This window comes from Nuphar pumila, chromosome 3, assembly GCF_984573655.1.
Source record: "Nuphar pumila chromosome 3, dmNupPumi1.hap1.1, whole genome shotgun sequence".
In the NCBI taxonomy this organism is placed as follows: Eukaryota; Viridiplantae; Streptophyta; class Magnoliopsida; order Nymphaeales; family Nymphaeaceae; genus Nuphar; species Nuphar pumila.
In genome coordinates this window covers 16,308,031-16,327,293 of record NC_143251.1, presented here as the reverse complement: position 1 = coordinate 16,327,293, position 19,263 = coordinate 16,308,031, and the positions used below count along the sequence as shown (strand labels likewise).

Genomic DNA, 19,263 nt, shown 5'->3' with positions numbered 1-19,263 from the left:
CGTGCTTCTTCTTCTAGCGCTCCAGCAGTTTGGCAGGAGCAGAGGGACTTCTTTACGAATGCCATCATCACTTTGGCAACGACGGTTACCACATATGTCCAGGCGCACACGATGCAACCAACGACGTGTGTCCATCCCACATCAGTTACTGCGAACACTGGTGCGATCACGTATGAGCAGCTCTTGAAGTTGGACCCACCAACTTTTTTAGGAAAGGCCGACCCAGAGGCTGTCGAGAGCTGGGTCAAGGAGATTGAGAGGGCATTCCGTGTCCTACCTGTGCCTGAGGAAAGACAAACGGATTTTGTCACGTACTGCTTGAAGGGCGATGCTAAAAAGTGGTGGGACATCCTGCGCCAGGTGAAGTTTGCAGGAATCGAGACTATCCCCTGGGAGACCTTCAGAGGAGAGTTCTTGGAAGCGTACTTTCCCTCTTTTGCTAAAGAGCATATGCAACAACAGTTCTTCGAGCTCACGCAGGGGAACATGAGTTTAGTGGACTACACCACCAAATTCAGGAGCTTGGAGAGATACTGCCCGAACCTGTTCGCAGATGAAAAGGCGAGGGCAGTACGTGTGCGGGCTGAAGGACAAGCTTCGGGTCCGAGTTATGATAAGCCGTCCTACTACTTTGAGTGATGCCATCGAGTCTGCATCTATCCTGAACGAGGAGTGGGAGCGGTTCAGGGGTGGACTGCAGAAGAAAGGAGGCAATGGGAATGACGGTGCACAAAAGAATCCACCTGCTGGCGGCAAGACGCAGGGGAGCAATGTAAGATCTCGTATTTTGGTATTTAGGCATTTCTTGAGATTTTCGAAAATTTATCCAAGTCTGGGAGAAAAATAGTTCGAGGCTCAATTTTTAGACCGATGCCTTTGACTCTGGGTTTGACCCAGGTCTCATCGATAAGGTCGAGGCGAGCCAATCAAAACGTGGTAGAGAGTTTTATTTTTGACATTTAAATTCAAGTGAAATTCAGGATAATTTCGGACGAAAATCAGAATTTCATATGCGTGTTATATATCGTTGGATGCGTCTTGGAATTTTGAGCGCAATGGTACTTTATTTTCCTCAATTCGAGCTACGGTTGGCCCGAAAATCGCGTTTTTCTAAAAAAGGAGCAGTTTGTTGAAACAGATCCGGGATTGGATCAGACTGGATCCAAGGCTTATGATCTGAATTTTTATGGTCTTGGGTTCTAAATTGGTCCTACTTAAATCGGGTTTGGGTCCAAATCTGGATCCACTTTTTGTTATGGGTATGTGTTTGGATCTTGGATCCATATCCGAATCCATGTCCAATGTCTTTCCTAGCTTTAAATTCAATTTAAAGCTTTATTTTGGAGTTAACTATGTTTATAAAGTCTCTAGGGTTAATTTGGTTATTTTTGGAAGGTTATAAATAATTTTTATTAATTAAAAATTAATAATTAATTAATAATTTATTTAATTAAATTCAATTCCGAAATTTAATTTCCGGGCTGAATAGGACTCTCCAAAAGAGTCCCTATGTTTACCTAAAAGGGGTTTAGGAAAGTTAAATTTTTTAAAAGAATGAAAAAGTCAACATCTGGTAGAAGTTTAAAATAAATTGGAAACTAAGAGAGAGAGGGGGAGTTTCCACTTTTTGGAAACTCTCTCTCAAGAGAGAGGGCTGGAGAAGGGGGTAACGTGACCCCCTCTCCCTCACCTTTAAGTAAAGAAAAAAAAGAGAAGGGGAAAAAGAAGGAAGGAAAGAGGAAAAGAGAGAGAGAGCGGGAGAGAGGAAAGGAAGAGAGGAGGAAGAGGCGGAAGAAGCTCCAGCCCCAAGCACTATTCCACCATTGTTTTCGCCTTTTCTTGCAAGGTACGGGTTCTTTCTTTTGATTCGAATAGGGAAAAGTGCCTAAATGTGATTTATATGATATTTTTGAAGGAAACCATGAATCGGATTTAGGTTCCCATAATCAACCTATGTAATATTGATATATGCATGGCTGGACATGTGTATTTCAGATTTTTAAACCCCTTTTCTCCTGGCAAAAGCATGCTTTATGACCGATGCACACACACACATCTCTCTCTCTCTCTCTCTCTCTCTATATATATATATATATATATATATATATATATATGACAAATCTGTTGCAAAACTTTGTTCGATAATAAATCTCGGTATTTATTATGCAAACCAGTTTGTAAATCTTTGATAGGATTTAAACCCGTGTCCAGCATGCTTAATCTGATACAAATATGTATCTGATTCAAGAACCGTGTTTCTCATTTGTGTACGCTAGAACATGCTGTAATTTGAGTCTTATTATATATTTATATTATTTTCATAATGGGCATGTTGTTCTATTCTTTTTTTTTTCTCATGAGATTCTATAGGCAAAGGACTTAGTTTAGTGTTTATGAATCTACAAGAATCAGTCTTCTTTTGCTGAGATCGATTTTGATTAAGATGTAAACTGGGCATACACATATGTTGGGCCGCATCACTGTTCTTGAACTAGGTCTCACGCTGGGCTAAAATCAGAATCTGTTTGAGTAGGATTCGATTTATTTGACCCATCCTAAATCTGCGTGTACCATTGATTTGAATATATAAAGTGTATATCGCCTTAAATTTTATACCTAACAGAACAAATATAATTATTTTTGGGTTTATGTCGGATCAGAAATTTCTGTACCAAAGTTTGTTCTGCTGCCATACTTTATTGTGATTAAGCATGATTAGATCATAATGTAAAACTGGAAATTTAACCTCTGTTTTATTGTCTAGTAAGATCAGCTAGTGCACTGTCACCTTGTGTAGGGACGTTGCAGGTTTACAAACTCATGGGTATGCGCTGTGCACTTGGCAGCATGACTGTCAACAACAAAAAAAAAATCTCTGGACCGACTTTGTATGCACAGTACCCTGGGCAGGCTGGTGGTCTGCCAGGCCCAGCCGACTGGGTCGGTTGGGCAGGCGCAGGGCCTGAGCCCTAGCCGACTGGGTCGGCTGTGCTCAGCCTGGTCAATTAAAAAAAAAGAAAAAACAGAAAACAAAGTTTTGATTATGAAAGCACAAAAAAAAAACAAATAAACAAATGGAGACTGTTTGTGTTTTGATTGGGCTGCCATATGTTGGTAGAGCCCAGCCTACTGGGTCGGCTGCGATCGGTTTGGACAGATTTGAACAAAAAAAATGTTAAGTAATGAAACACTTGGGGTTTTTTGTCGAATTAGAAAATCGGAATTTTTTCGCATGTGTTGAATGTAGATTCATACTTGTTACACATCTCAAAGGAATTTTTGATGTGGATAATGTAACGGATTATGTGGATCTAATATTAAGATCTGTATACATTAAATATGTTGTCATAGGTTGATGAAAGTTCAGTTTAGTGCACTAAATTCCCAGATTTTACCTGTTATGATTGCTTCGGTTACGTGCACGTTAGAATTGGAGTTCACATTAAATAACTATGCATGATCAATATTCAAATGCAATGTTACACATCTTGTGGGCATGTGCAAATTCTGAATTTTTTTATTGCTATGCATGTGTATTGGCATAAGTACTCATATGTTCTAAGTGGAGTGATTCGTGAATGAAAGCATGCATTAGTCATGAATACATGAATTGAATAAAAGTATGCATTTGGCATGAGTGTTTGCATGTGTTAATTGGATTACACTTGGTTTTATGCATGCGAGAGAATATGACATTGCACACATGTCTAGGCTGTTTATGACAAGCATGTTCATGGTATTAATGCATAATTGTTTCTTATGCATGTAAATACCTGAAATTATCATGTCTTGCATGTCGTCCGTGGCATGAGTGTTCACATGTTTAGTTGTACAGTTCATGAATAAAATCATATATTGGTTCACTTGTTTAATTGAATTGATTCATGAATGGAAGCGTGCATTTGGCATGATTATATGGAAGCATGCATTGTAATAATGAATACATGTATATGAATATTATTATTTCATGCACATCTCTAAATGGGCATTGAAGATTGTGCATCGAAAGGCATGCGATATGAACAGAATGCATTGACATGTTCCTTAACATTTTTGCGTATGAATGAATAGATGATCAAGGTGGATCATCATGGGCTTTGGGATGACTCCTTGCTTTACTTATTTATGCATTGCAAAAGTCATATTTGACATTGTGGTTTTAATTGCACTGTTCTATTGTTGCCACAGGTGGTAGACCGTGAAGATTTGCGCATGCTGATTTGCGAGCTTATGTTTGCATATTGATTTGCAAATTTATGGAATTAATATTAACAACATAAGAAAGAGAGCATTATAATTAACGTTTCCTTGATGTTCCTTCTACGGAAAGGTAATCTTGGGCTTAGCGGTTTGGGGACCGTGAGGATACTAAAACTTCGTGTGCATTGTTGTTGCCTCTGAACCCGATATTGAGGTTCTTCTCCTAGCCACGGTTTTAGGGAGAATCCCCCACTTTGCCTGGGGGTGATGTGTAGACACAACTGTTGTTTTGGTATACCAAGAAAGTGACGTCAGTAGACGTTTTTCATGGTTTCTCCGACATTGGATGCTGTTTTCTTATGTTCCGATGGATGATGCTGTTTCTGATATCGGTCGAGAGCTAAGTTTAAAACCCAATATAAAATACTAATTGTGTGTTAAGCTACCTTGGGAACCTAAATCGACCTCGGGGATTTTACCCATTTGGTATATTCGCGGGCAACAATATTTAAAAAGAGGAACTTAAATTGTGTGCATTTAATAGGACATGCATATGAAAAGAGAAAAACTTAAATGAAAGATAATAAAGGATTCATGCATTGCATATAAATCATGCATATTCCTGCTATGCATTAGATCATGCATATTTACTTGTCCCCTTAGTTGTTATCTGTAGATGAATGCATGATGTTGTTCCCTGATGCATGTTAAATGCCCTTATTGCTTAAATTGTGATTCATGTTGCTTAGTTAATGTTTTTTTATGCTTAATATTTATTTTCTTTTTACATGAATGGTTAATTGTCTTATGAATTGGTTATAACTGTATCCCTCTAACATATTACATGAATCTTATTTATGTCCTTTATTCTTATTTGATTCACTAGAGGGAGCTGTACGCAGGATTCTTCAGATTCTGTCACCTTATTTTATTGGTTTTTCGCAGACACAGGTGATCAGTGAAGTCGACTCGCTTCTGAGGGGGTTACGAGGGCCACATTTGCTTCAGACTGCTTCACTTATGGACATAGTGACTCTACTTTTTGTTTCTTTTAGTTTTTTTTATTTTTTGCAGTTGTTATTTCACTTTTGACTTTAGTAAGAGACTATTATGGATTCATTAGTAAAAGAGTTTGGTTGATTGGTTATGGATGATAAATATAAGTTCGTTTGTGGTGTATGGTTATCCAGCTGAAATTGGAACTGTAAGGACCCCCGGTCTTTGAGAAGTTTTTCGCAACTCTTAGAAAAGAAAATTTTTGCATTTTCCAAGGGATATGAGTTGGGGTCGTTACAGGTTTGGTATCAGAGCCACCACAAAGTCTTACACTTTTATCATTTTTTTAGTGTTAAATTTTTATTTTTTGGTATGTGAGTCCTGTCCTGAAGCGTCAGCAAGTCGTGCCTCATCCTCAAAAGCAGTCTCCTTCACTGGTAAGGCTATCTACTACTTTAACTTAAGTATGCGGATTTTTTTATGCTAGCTTGCATTGTTGATTAAATTTATTTCTTTTTTAAGTATGAATTAAGAATGGTTTATATGATTATATTATTTGCAAGCGTACGAGATCAATCCTAAGGGGGTAGGATTGATTAGGTCATAAAGTTTTAATAAATTTTCATATATTAGATGTATGGACGTCGGGGTGCTTTGTCTTCCTCTGCTACTCCCGCGAACTGGCAGGAGCAGAGAGATTTTATGATGAAAGCCATCCACACTCTAACCGAGACCATGACGGCACAGACAACACAGACGGCTCAGGCTCTGCAGGTGGCACATGCCATGCAGGCGGCACAGGCTGCGCAGGCAACTACCCGTGACCCTTCTGTCGACGTTGTTTCGAACGCGGGCGGCGTTTCTTTCAAAATGTTCTTGAAGTTAGACCCGCCAACTTTTGCAGGCAAGGTCGACCCAGAGGCAGCCGAGAGTTGGGTCGAGGAGATTGAGAGAGCGTTTGATGTCGTACCTGTCCCCGAGGATAGGAAGACACCTTTTGGCACATACCGTCTGAAGGGCGATGCCAAAAAGTGGTGGGACACCCTGCGAAGGGTGAAGTTTGTCGATATGGACGTGATTCCCTGGGAGGTGTTTCGGGAGCAGTTCCTGGACACATATTTTCCCTCTTATGCCAAGGAGCAGATGCAACAGAAGTTCCTCGACCTGACCCAGGGGAACATGAGCCTGGTGGACTACACCACTAGATTTTGGAGCCTTGAGAGGTACTGCCCGAACCTATTCAAGAATGAAAAGGCGAGGGCGATGAAGTATGTGCGTGGGCTGAAGGACGGGCTCCGGGTACAAGTATTGGGAGGCCGACCCACTACACTGGCGGATGCGATTGAGACTGCGACGGTCCTGAACGAGGAATGAGAGAGGTTCAGGGGCGACTCACAAAAGAAGGGCAACAATGGAGGTAGTTCGGCTGGTGGTGCGAGGAAGAACCTACCCGCAGGTGGGAAGGAGCAGAGATGCAAGAGGCAGCGGACCCAGGAGGGACGTCAGCAGGGACAACCTCAGCATGGACATCAGCAGGGGAAGGCCCAATCAAGATGTCGCAGGTGTAACGAAAGCCATCCTCAGGGCTTTTGTTCGATGTTCAAGGGGGTTTGCTATCGGTGCCAGCTGCCTGGGCACATCGCTCCCTACTGTCCGAACCAGCCAACAACTCAGGGAGGACAGCAACAGCAACAACAACCACAGCAACAACAGAGGCTTCAGCAGCAACAAGGCCAACGAAGGACCAATGGCAGAGTCTATGCTGTTACGACTTCTACGCAGGAGGATGAGACTGAACTGATCGAAGGTATCTTCTTGATTATCGACCTTTAGGCTCATGTTATACTTGATTTTCATACTACCCACACCTTTTCAGACATTCTAATTTTGAGGACGAAATTCTTTTAAGGGGTTAGGGATGTAAGATCTCGTATTTTGGTATTTAAGCATTTTTTGAGATTTTCGAAAATTTGTCTAAGTCTGGGAGAAAAATCGTTCGAGGCTCAATTTTTAGACCAATGCCTTTGAGTCTAGGTTTGACCCTGGTCTCATCGACAAGGTCGAGGCGAGCCAATCAAAACATGGTAGAGAGTTTTATTTTTGACCTTTAAATTCAAGCGAAATTCAGGATAATTTCGAACGAAAATCGAAATTTCATATGCGTGTTATATATCGTTGGATGCATCTCGGAATTCTGAGCACAATGGTACTTTATTTTCTTCAATTCGAGCTACGGTTGGCCCGAAAATCGTGTTTTTTTGAAAAAGAAGCAGTGTGTCGAAACAGATCCGGGATTGGATCAGATTGGATCCAAGGCTTATGATCCGAATTTTTATGGTTTTGGGTCCTAAATTGGTCCTAGTTAAATCGGGTTTGGGTCCAAATCTGGATCCATTTTTGTTATGGGTATGGGTTTGGATCTTGGATCCGGATCCGAATCCATGTCCAATGTTTTTCCTAGCTTTAAATTCAATTTAAAGCTTTATTTTGGGGTTAACTATGTTTATAAAGTCTCTAGGGTTAATTTGGTTATTTTTGGAAGGTTATAAATAATTTTTATTAATTAAAAATTAATAATTAATTAATAATTTATTTAATTAAATTCAATTCCGAAATTTAATTTCCGGGCTGAATAGGACTCTCCAAAAGAGTCCCTATGTTTACCTAAAAGGGGTTTAGGAAAGTTGAATTTTTTAAAAGAATGAAAAAGTCAACATCTGGTAGAAGTTTAAAATAAATTGGAAACTAAGAGAGAGAGGGGGAGTTTCCACTTTTTGGAAACTCTCTCTCAAGAGAGAGGGCTGGAGAAGGGGGTAACGTGACCCCCTCTCCCTCACCTTTAAGTAAAGAAAAAAAAGAGAAGGGGAAAAAGAAGGAAGGAGAGAGAGAGAGAGAGAGAGAGAGAGAGAGAGAGAGAGAGAGAGAGAGAGAGAGGCTCCAGCCCTAAGCCCTATTCCACCATTGTTTTCACCTTTTCTTGCAAGGTACGGGTTCTTTCTTTTTATTCGAATAGGGAAAAATGCCTAAATCTGATTTACATGATATTTTTGAAGGAAACCGTGAATCTGATTTAGGTTCCCATAATCAACTTGTGTAATATCGATATATGCTGGACATGTGTATTTCAGATTTTTAAATGCCTTTTCTCCTGGCAAAAGCATGCTTTATGACCGATGCACACACACACATCTATATATATATATGACAAATCTGTTGCAAAACTGTGATCGATAATAAATCTGGGTATTTATTATGCAAACCAGTTTGTAAATCTTTGATAGGATTTAAACCCGTGTCCAGCATGCTTAATCTGATACAAATATGTATCTGATTCAAGAACCGTGTTTCTCGTTTGTGTACGCTAGAACTTGCTGTAATATGAGTCTTATTATATATTTATATTATTTTCATAATGGGCATGTTGTACGATTTTTTTTTTCTCATGAGATTCTATAGGCAAAGGACTTAGTTTTAGTGTTTATGAATCTACAAGAATCATTCTTCTTTTGCTGAGATCGATTTTGATTAGGATGTAAACTGGGCATACACATATGTTGGGCCACATCACTGTTCTTGAACTAGGTCTCACGCTGGGCTAAAATCAGAATCTGTTTGAGTAGGATTCGATTTATTTGCCCCATCTTAAATCTGCGTGTACCATTGATTTGAATATATAAAGTGTATATCGCCTTGAAAATTTTATACCTACTGAACAATAATAATTATTTCTGGGTTTATGTCGGATCAGAAATTTTTGTACCAAAGTTTGTTTTGCTGCCATACTTTATTGTGGTTAAGCATGATTAGATCATAGTGTAAAACTGGAAATTTAACCTCTTGTTTTATTGTCTGGTAAGATCCGCTAGTGCACTGTCACCTTGTGTAGGGACGTTGCAGGTTTAAAAACTCATGGGTATGCTGTGCACTTGGCAGCATGCCTGTCAACAAAAAAAAAAAAAAAATCTCTGGACCGACGTAGTTTGCAGAATACCCTGGGCAGACTGGTGGTCTGCCATGCCCAGCCGACTGGGTCGGTTGGGCAGGCGCAGGGCCTGAGCCCTAGCCGACTGGGTCGGCTGGGTTCAGCCTGGTCAATTAAAAAAAAAGAAAAAACAGAAAACAAAGTTTTGATTATGAAAGCACAAAAAAAAAAAAACAAATAAACAAATGGGGACTGTTGGTGTTTTGATTGGGCAGCCATACGTTGGCAGAGCCCAGCCGACTGGGTCGGCTAGGATCGGTTTGGACAAATTTGAACACAAAAAAAAATGTTAAGTAATGAAACACTTTGGGGTTTTTGTCGAATTAGAAAATCAGAAATTTTTCGCATGTGTTGAATGTAGATTCATACTTGTTACACATTTCAAAGGAATTTTTGATGTGGATAATGTACCGGATTATGTGGATCTAATATTAAGATTTGTATACATTAAATATATTGTCATAGGGTGATGAAAGTTCAGTTTAGTGCACTAAATTTTTAGATTTTACCTGTTATGAATGCTTCAGTTACGTGCACGTTAGAATTGGAGTTCGCATTGAATAACTATGCATGATCAATATTCAAATGCAATGTTACACATCTTGTGGGCATGTGCAAATTCTGAATTTTTTTATTGCTATGCATGTGTATTGGCATAAGTACTCATATGTTCTAAGTGGAGTGATTCGTGAATGAAAGCATGCATTAGTCATGAATACATGAATTGAATAAAAGTATGCATTTGGCTTGAGTGTTTGCATGTGTTAATTGGATTATACTTGGTTTTATGCATGCAAGAGAATATGACATTGCACACATGTCTAGGCTATTTATGACATGCATGTTCATGGTATTAATGCATAGTTGTTTCTTATGCATGTAAAGACTTGAAATTATCATGTCTTGCATGTAATCCATGGCATGAGTGTTCACATGTTCAGTTGTACGATTCATGAATAAAATCATATATTGGTTCACTTGTTTAATTGAATTGATTCATGAATGGAAGCGTGCATTTGACATGATTATATGGAATCATGCATTGTAATAATGAATACATGTATATGAATATTATTATTTCATGCACATCTCTAAATGGGCATTGAAGATTGTGGATCGAAAGGCATATGATATGGACATAATGCATTGACATGTTCCTTAAGATTTTTGCGTATGAATGAATAGATGATCAAGGTGGATCATCATGGGCTGTGGGATGCCTTGAGTCAGTGTGCTCTTTGCTTTACTTGTTTATGTATTGCAAAAGTCATATTTGACATTGTGGTTTTAATTGCACTGTTCTATTGTTGTCACGGGTGGTAGACCGTGAAGATTTACGCATGCTGATTTGCGAGCTTATGTTTGCATGTTGATTTGCAAATTTATGGAATTAATATTAACAACAAGATAAGAAAGAGAACATTGTAATTAACGTTCCCTTGATGTTATTTCTACGGAAAGGTAATCTTGAGCTTAGCGGTTTGGGGACCGTGAGGATACTAAAACTCCGTGTGCATTGTTGTTACCCTTGAACCCGATATTGAGGTTCTTCTCCTGGCCACGGTTTTAGGTTGAACCCGCCACTTTGCCTGAGGGTGGTGTGTAGACACAACTGTTGTTTTGGTATACCAAGAAAGTGGCGCTAGTGGATGCTGTTTTTCAGTGCGTCCTTTACATTGGATGTTGTTTTTCAATGTTTCGATGGATGATGCTGTTTCTTGATATCGGTCGAGGGCTAAGTTTGAAACCCAATATAAAATACTAATTGTGTGTTAAGCTACCTTGGGAACCTAACTTGATCTCGGGGATTTTACCCGTTTGGTGTATCCTCGAGCAACTGTAATTAAAAAGAGGAACTTAAATTGTGTGCATTTAATAGGGTATGCATATGGAAAGAGGAAAACTTAAATGAAAGATAATAAAGGGTTCATGCATTGCATATAAATCATGCATATTCCAGATATGCATTAGATCATGCATATTTACTTGTCTCCTTAGTTGTTATTTGTAGATGAATGCATGATGTTGTTTCATAATGCATGTTTAATCCCTTTATTGCTTAAATTGTGATCCATGTTGCTTAGTTAATGTTTTTTTATGCATAATGTTTATTTTCTTTTTACATGAATGGTTAATTGTCTTATGAATTGGTTATAACTGTATCCCTCTAACATATTACATGAATCTTATTTATGTTCTTTATTCTTATTTGATTCACTAGAGGGAGCTGTACGCAGGATTCTTTGGATTCTAACATCCTACTTTATTGGTTTTTCGCAGCCACAGGTGATCAGTGAAGTCAACTCGCTTCTGAGGGGGATATGAGGGCTACATTTGCTTTAGACTGCTTCACTTATGGACATAGTGATGCTACTTTTTGTTTCTTTTAATTCTTTTTATTTCCTGTAGTTGTTATTTCACTTTTGACTTGAGTACGAGACTATTATGGATTCATTAATAAAAGAGTTTGGTTGGTTGGTTATGGATGATAAATGTAAGTTCGTTTGTGGTGTGTGGTTATCCAGCTGTAATTGGAACTGTAAGGACCCCGGGTCTCTTGGAAGTTTTTTGCAACTCTTAGAAAAAAAATTTCGCATTTTCCAAGGGATATGAATTGGTGTCGTTACAAGCAAGGCCAATAAGCAGAAGACCCAACAGGGTCTGCCCCAACATAGACAGCAATAGGGGAAGGCTCTGTTTGTTTGTAGGCGTTGCAACAAGAGTCATCCCATTGGCTATTTCCCTCTCTTCAAGGGTGTGTGTTACCAGTGCCAGCATCTGAGTCACGTGGCACAATACTGTTCAAGTAAGCCAGCGACTCAGGTCAGTCAACTGCAGCAATAGAGACCTCAACAACAACAGGCACAGAGGAAGACGAATGGGTGAGTCTACGCTGCCACAACCATCGAGTAGAGCGATCAGGCCGACCTTATCGAAGGTATTATCGTAGTCGTTAATCACCTTGTTCGTATTATGTTTGATTCGGGGATAACCCATTCTTTTATATCTTCGCCTTTTCCTGGACTGCTTGACCTTGTACCGTCTAGCGTAGAGAAGACTCTTGACGTGATGTCTTCGATGGGCGTGTCTACTCGATGTGGTATGTACCTTCCTGCAGTTCGAGTAGTTATTGAGGGACATGAGTCATACTCAATATGACATTCTACGATGTTACTTTGGGTATGGACTGGTTGTCTAGATATAATGCGACTCTTCAGTGTCTGGGTAAGAAGGTTTTGTTGGAGCGCCCCAACTTGTCTGCACTAGTGTTTCAGGCGACTAAGCATGTGAGTGAAGTGAAGATCGTCTCAGCAACGAAGATCTCAAAGTACCACAAGTAGGGTTGTGCGGTATTCTTGGCCAGTGTGTTCGCCACGAACAGTTAGGAGACACCCTTGAAGCAGTTCAACCCTTAAAATTTTTTTGCATAGCCAATTTATGTACATGAAGACGGTCATGTATAGGATTATGATTAAAATATGTGTTTTTTGAGTTGATACATAAATCTGATCCTAAATTGTTCGATTTGCAGTTGTGCATATCATACACATGAATATAAAAATAATTTGATGTTTGCATGACTGTGATCATATGCATGTTTGGTTGATTATATGCATGAGATTGATCATAAATGGTGTGGTCAACAAGCATTATATTTGCATGCTTATGTACTTGGCTTAATATGCATTTTTTGTGTGTTTTGAATGCGCGTTGTGAACATGTTTGGAAACTGTGTTTTGCATGTTTATTGAAATTTTGCAATTTGCATAAATCACTTTGAGATATGTTGGTGGTCAGACGTGAACTACTGCGGGCCGTGTAGGCCATGAGCATGTGTTGCTCAAATGTTGTTGATTCTATTTATGCATTGCAAAATTTATTTTTGAAAATTGTTGGTTTTTCAAATTTAATTACAACAAACAACAACAACAACTACGCCTTCATCCCAAAACAATTGGGGTCAGCGATATGAACCAAAAAAAGAAATTCATTTTGGGTCTTCCACATGAATCCTTTTCCTCCAATCATTTCTATCCAATGCCATGTCCTCGGTGAGGTTCAAAGCATTCATATCCTTTCCTATCATCTCCATCCAAGTCTTCCTAGGCCTACCCCGACCTCTTTTAACTATTATATTTTCCCATTTCTCCAACCTTCTAACTGGAGCATCATTAGGCCTTCGCCGAATATGTCCAAACCACCGTAAACGATTCTCTCGCATCTTATCTTGAATGGGTGCAACACCTACCTTCTTACGTATCTCCTCGTTCCGAATCTTATCTTTTATTGTATTTCCACACATCCATCTAAGCATCCGCATCTCAGCTACACTCATTTTTTGAATATGATGTCTCTTGGCAGCCCAACATTCCGTACCATATAGTAAAGTGGGCCTAATAGTCGTCCTATAAAACTTTCCCTTCAACCGCAATGGCATTCTACGATCGCACAACACTCCAGTTGCACTTTTCCATTTCATCCACCCAACCTTTATCCTATGATTTACATCTCCATCAATTTCTCCATACTTTTGAATGATGGATCCCAAATATTTGAAATAATCATTCACCGGTATTTCTTGCTCACCAAGCTTCACTACACTCCCATCACTACTTCGTTGCTTACTAAACCGACATTCCATATATTCAGTCTTACTCTTACTCAACTTAAAACCTCTAGCTTCCAATGTCTGTCTCCATAATTCTAACTTAGCATTAACCCTAGCTCTAGACTCATCAATCAAAACAATATCATCAGCAAACAACATACACCACGGTACATTTTCTTGAATTGATCTCGTAAGCTCATCCATCACTATCGCAAATAGAAAAGGGCTTAAAGCAGATCCTTGATGTAACCCAACCGTTATTGGAAAATTGGTTGTCACACCTCCACAAGTGCGGACATTGGTTACTACTCCTTCATACATATCTTTAATTATACTAATGTACTTGAGAGAAACACCTTTCTTCATCATTGTTCACCAGAGAACGTCCGTAGGTACTCTATCGTATGCCTCCTCTAAATCAATAAAAACCATATGCAAATCTTTGTTCCTCTCTCTATATCTTTCAATAAGTTGTCTAAGAAGATGTATAACTTCCATAGTTGATCTTCCAGGTACTCTATCGTATGCCTTTTCAAATTTAATTACACTGTTAAATTGTGAGGATCATGATTCAAAATTATTTTTGTATGAGGATTTGCAAAACGGTTCTTGTGTAAAGAACTTGAAATTGATTTGAAATGGTAAAAGAGACTTGTAATTAATCTCTTCGTTGATGTCCCTTCCACTGTGAGAATCTTGGATGATGATCATGGGGGATTGTAAGAATACTAAAACTTCATGTGTGATTGTGCTGTAGAACCTGATGTGGTGATTTACCTCTCGGCCACAGTTTTAGAGAGCTTTCAACAACTTTGCGTGGGGGTGGTGTTGTTGACTCAGTTGTAGTTATTGAGATACTAAGAAAGTGGCGTAAATGGTTGAATGTTTTCATTGATTTTCCGGCCTTAGTTAAAGATTCCTAATGTTTCTTTGAAAAGTAAGGATTCCTGATATCGGTCGAGGAACAAATGTATAATGTTCCGATGGAAAGTGAAGATTCCTAATACAAATTATGTGTTAAGTTGTGACTGAAAATCTAACTTGTACTTCAGGAATTGTGTCCGTTTTGACTATTCGCGGGTTTAAGAAAAAGTGAAAATTAAACTTGTGTGCATTTTAATAGAGACATGCATGCAAAAGCAACTCTGATAAATAACTTAATAAGTTATTCATGCATGTGCATTAATTCATGCATATTTTACTGTTCAACATTAGTTCTTGCATCTTTGCATATTTGGCTTTGCATGATATTTGGTTGATGGCTTGAATGGTAAGATAGTTGTGGTAAGTTATTACTTGTGGTAATTTCTCTAAAATTTATGCATAAATTTGTTTATGCTATTTTCTTTACTGTTTAGCTTTTTAGAAAAATTTGTACGAGGCCTTCGGTTCTTGTTTTTTTAAAATTGTTTTACAAGCACAGCTGCTCAGTGATGTCTTGAACTGACTAGCTGGAGGATACGAGCCTTGTGACGATGTTTGGATTCTGAGAGGATGTCATGAATTTGAGATAGACGATTTTTATGTCTTAGATATTTGACATTTTGATTAAATTAATGAAGTTGATTTTATTACCTCAGAGTTGATTCAATTCATGGAATGGTTTGTGGTTTGGTATATTAAGTCTGTGATGCGCCCCGGATCTTTGAAAGAGTTTCCGCAAATGTTTTAAAACGAAAAAAAAATTTCCACTATTTTTGAGGGTCAGTTGAGGCTGTTACACAAATACTTTCTGAAAATCCGATCTTTTACATCCCTCATCTTTTTTGTTGCACTTTTATTGTTCATCTTCCTTCCATCTTTAGCGATAATGTCGATCCTTTGTCAATATAATGTGTCTATTGGCTGTCTAATTCCCACAAGGAATACAAGTACTGTTATCCCATAACCAGAAGTTATTTTTATCCGTAGATCACTTATTTTTTGGAAATAAACCTTACTGCATGAGGAGAAACAAGACAACCACGGGGACTCTCATCATGCACCATATCTTCTTGCCCTTCATTTTTACACATGCTAATGCACAAAGAAAGGAAGATGAAGAATGTGATAAAGACATTACCCAAGCAAGAGAAATGTGGTAATGCTTAACCAAGCTATATCACTATATTGAAGTCTCTCCAAATTCAGAGATTCGAGTCAATGTTTTGCTCTTGATCTGCATCTTCTAGAAAGTGAGTCTGAGGCCTTGGTTTACCAATTGCTTTCCATTATGAGAAGCATTCTTATACTGCTTTCTTATCTAGTTGTGGTCTATGCCTGTTCCTAAAGTGCGAAGATGTGACTAGCCCATATCGTAAAGAAGCTATGATGAATGAGATGATGACTCTAGCAGGGATATGTCACATGGAAACTTCCTTTTTGCTTCCATACAATATGCCCTTATATGCTATTTTTCCATGAAAAGCTTAAACTTCACCAAAATGGTCATATCCCCATATCTACAGCTGCATCTGTGCTGCATAAAATGATATTTGGTTCACCTTGCTCCTTTTGGGAAGAAGGTTGAGAAACAGAGAATAAGGTTAGTTTCCAAAAAAGTATAACCATACATATGGGGAACCAGGAGACTTTTACTCCAGTTACAAAGTTAAACTTGATTTAGGTTCTTCATTTTAGCCGCCTACAAATCTTGGCATTTGTTTCAGCTTGATGTGAAGAATTCATTCTTAGATGGTAACCTTCAAGTGGTTGGGTATACACAAACCTCATTTCATTATTAGATGGAAAGAATGAAATTTAAACAGCAATGTGTGATTGCAGTGAAAAGGTCATGTTTAGGAAGTTACTAAAGCAATTACCAAAGTCTGACCACAATCTGTCTATAAAGCTGTCTATAAAGAGTGAAAGATAGGTGAGACATTATAAATACCCACTGTATACTTGAGCAATACTATTGTTATAGGATGACCTTGAATAAACAGTTGATTAGCATTTAGCTTAATCAAGTCTTTTGATATTGAAGATTTAGCAGACCTTCCCTGTTTCTCTTGTTCGGGTAACCGAGTCGAATTGGGGACTAATAACCTTATGAAGTACACCTTAAATCTATGACAAGGAGACTGTTTTTAGCGTCAAGGAGGTAGAATGGCCCATTGAATAGATCATAGGTATTAAAAAATATTTTCAAAGGTATGGGTGCACATGTCAATGACTTGTGGGAAAGCTTATATAGATCTTTAGATTCAACATTGCATGTGCTGTAAATTAGGTGAGTTGCTACATGCATTTTGTTGAACGATAAATATGTCCTATCTAGATTGTATAAGGGCATTTTTGTTTGTTTTCCCATGTGTACGACTTTTTTGTCATTTTTTATGTTTACAAAGGTGTACTGTCTACAGAACTTTACCCTAACATATAATATGTAATACTGTTAAAATATATAGTTATATATATAGGGTAACTGGAATATGTAAACCAGCAAAATATGTAAACTGGTATGCACGGAGATGTTCATAGTTTTTTTTTTTAAATTTCACCGTACAAATGCGATCTAGATGCTTGGTTTTATAGAAACAGACTCTTAGATCATCCGATTACGATATATAAGAAGGATTTTTTAAGGCTTGAAACTCAACGACTCAAAATTTTCATAAATATTTAAGCATACAAAATCACATTTCTTGATCCAATTACGATGATCCAATAGTCGATTCCAAGCAAATAGACCACGCTGAATGCATCTTCAAGGTTAGATTTGCAAAAAACTCTATGAAAATCTCGATTCATACTAGTTTACATATTTTGCTGGTTTACATATTCCAGTTTTCCTATATATATAACTATATTTCTTGATACATCTTGATGTAATTTAGTCTGCCCACCAGGGGCATTTTGGTCATTTCATTCATATTGTTCTCATTGCACCCATTATAGATGTTGGGAGCTCCCCAACGCCTATGATGGGAGCCCCCTTGGTCTCTCATTTGTATATAAATAAGGCTCAAAGGCCTTTGTATTATAGAGCTTTTCTAAAAGCTATTCATCAATAAACAATTTTTTTGTATGTGTGTTCTTGTCTCTTTTGAGACTATTTAGCACTCTTGTGGTTGTGTTGGGCCATTGTGCATTATATTCTTTCTTGGTGATCGTGTGTTGGTGTTTGAATCGCTCTTGTATTTAGTACTTCATTACGAATACATGTACATGTTTCGGAATAGAATGAATGAAAAATATGGAACCTTAGTCCTCTTCTCTTTCACCATTTAACATCTCTCTCCCTCTCTCTCTCTCTACTATTTTCTTCATTTCTAACTATTTTCTGCGGGAACAAGAGGGAAAGCATTCAAAATGTAGCCCTAGGCATATTCAAGACATTCTTCTCATCTCTTCTATGCAAGTTGTGTATTGAAATCTGAAATTATTGAAAATGACTCCACAGGAAAGAATTCATTATGTTAATAATGGGTGCCTCATGAAAATTTGGAACCCCATAAGATGCATGTGGTTTCATGTCTATGAGGCGACTTGAAGTTTTTAAAAGCTTAGGATAACTAGGGTTGTAATTACATACAAACATAATCTGTCATACACATATGAGCTTTTTAAACAAGTATTGGTAGTTGTCTTTGCCACGATTAAAGTTATGAGGCTTTTTGCCAACATCTTTGCTAATATTTGTACAGCTCACGTGGACACTTTTTTTACCATGTTGGCACATCATGAAGCCGAACACGCATCCCATTCACTACGGTACTTCATGAACACCAAGATACTTATGTTAGAGATTGTCAATGTTGTGTTACTAGCTCCATCTGTATCTTTTTATGTTTTTGATTGGTTGTTGATTTTGTATTTTACTTGGATGTTTCTTTTAAGAACTTGTCATTTGTCATATTTCATTTAACTTGAATTTTGTTATTTTATATTAAGTATTTTGAATGCATATATTACATGATGTATGGCTGTTTTCCCCGTATGTAGTCTTATAAAACTGTTATGTTGTGCGAAGATTATCCACTGCAGCAAGAAAAATGATGAGCCTTGAGTTTTGGTTCTATTCAGTGCTTTCTGTCTCTCCCATTTCTTATGTTGTTTGGTTATGAAAAACTGAAACTGGTGAGCGGTCCAGATATTTGAGAGGCTTCGAGTACCAATTTGCGAACATCGTTTTCATACTCCACATTCAATGCACTGAATTATCTGGATCTAAAGATTTACATGGATGTTGATTGGTCAGTTCTCTTAAAGATCATATGCCTAGTTTGGGATGATGTACTTCCCTTGGATACAACCACATAGCTTGGAAGAGTAAGAAACAAACAATAGTTGCATCATGTGCCAATGTTGAGAAAAGCTCATGGCACTAGTGGCATGTGAATGCCTATAGTTAAAGAACATCCTTGAAAAGCTTGTGTTGACAATCAAATTTCCCATGAGCTTGTTTGGAGGTAAAGAACTAGCAATCTGCATCACTTCTAATCTAGTGCCTTGTAAAAAAACACATTGACATTGATTATCGTTACATCTGAGA

The 19,263-nt window shown here is 38.0% G+C and overlaps 1 protein-coding gene across 1 annotated transcript in view; it reads left to right on the top strand.

The window, feature by feature from the left end:
* The window catches only part of LOC149842123 (dynamin-related protein 3A-like), a 67,915-nt gene that overhangs the window by 9,614 nt on the left and 39,038 nt on the right, over nucleotides 1–19,263 (top strand). The gene's annotated exons all lie outside the window — the stretch shown is intronic.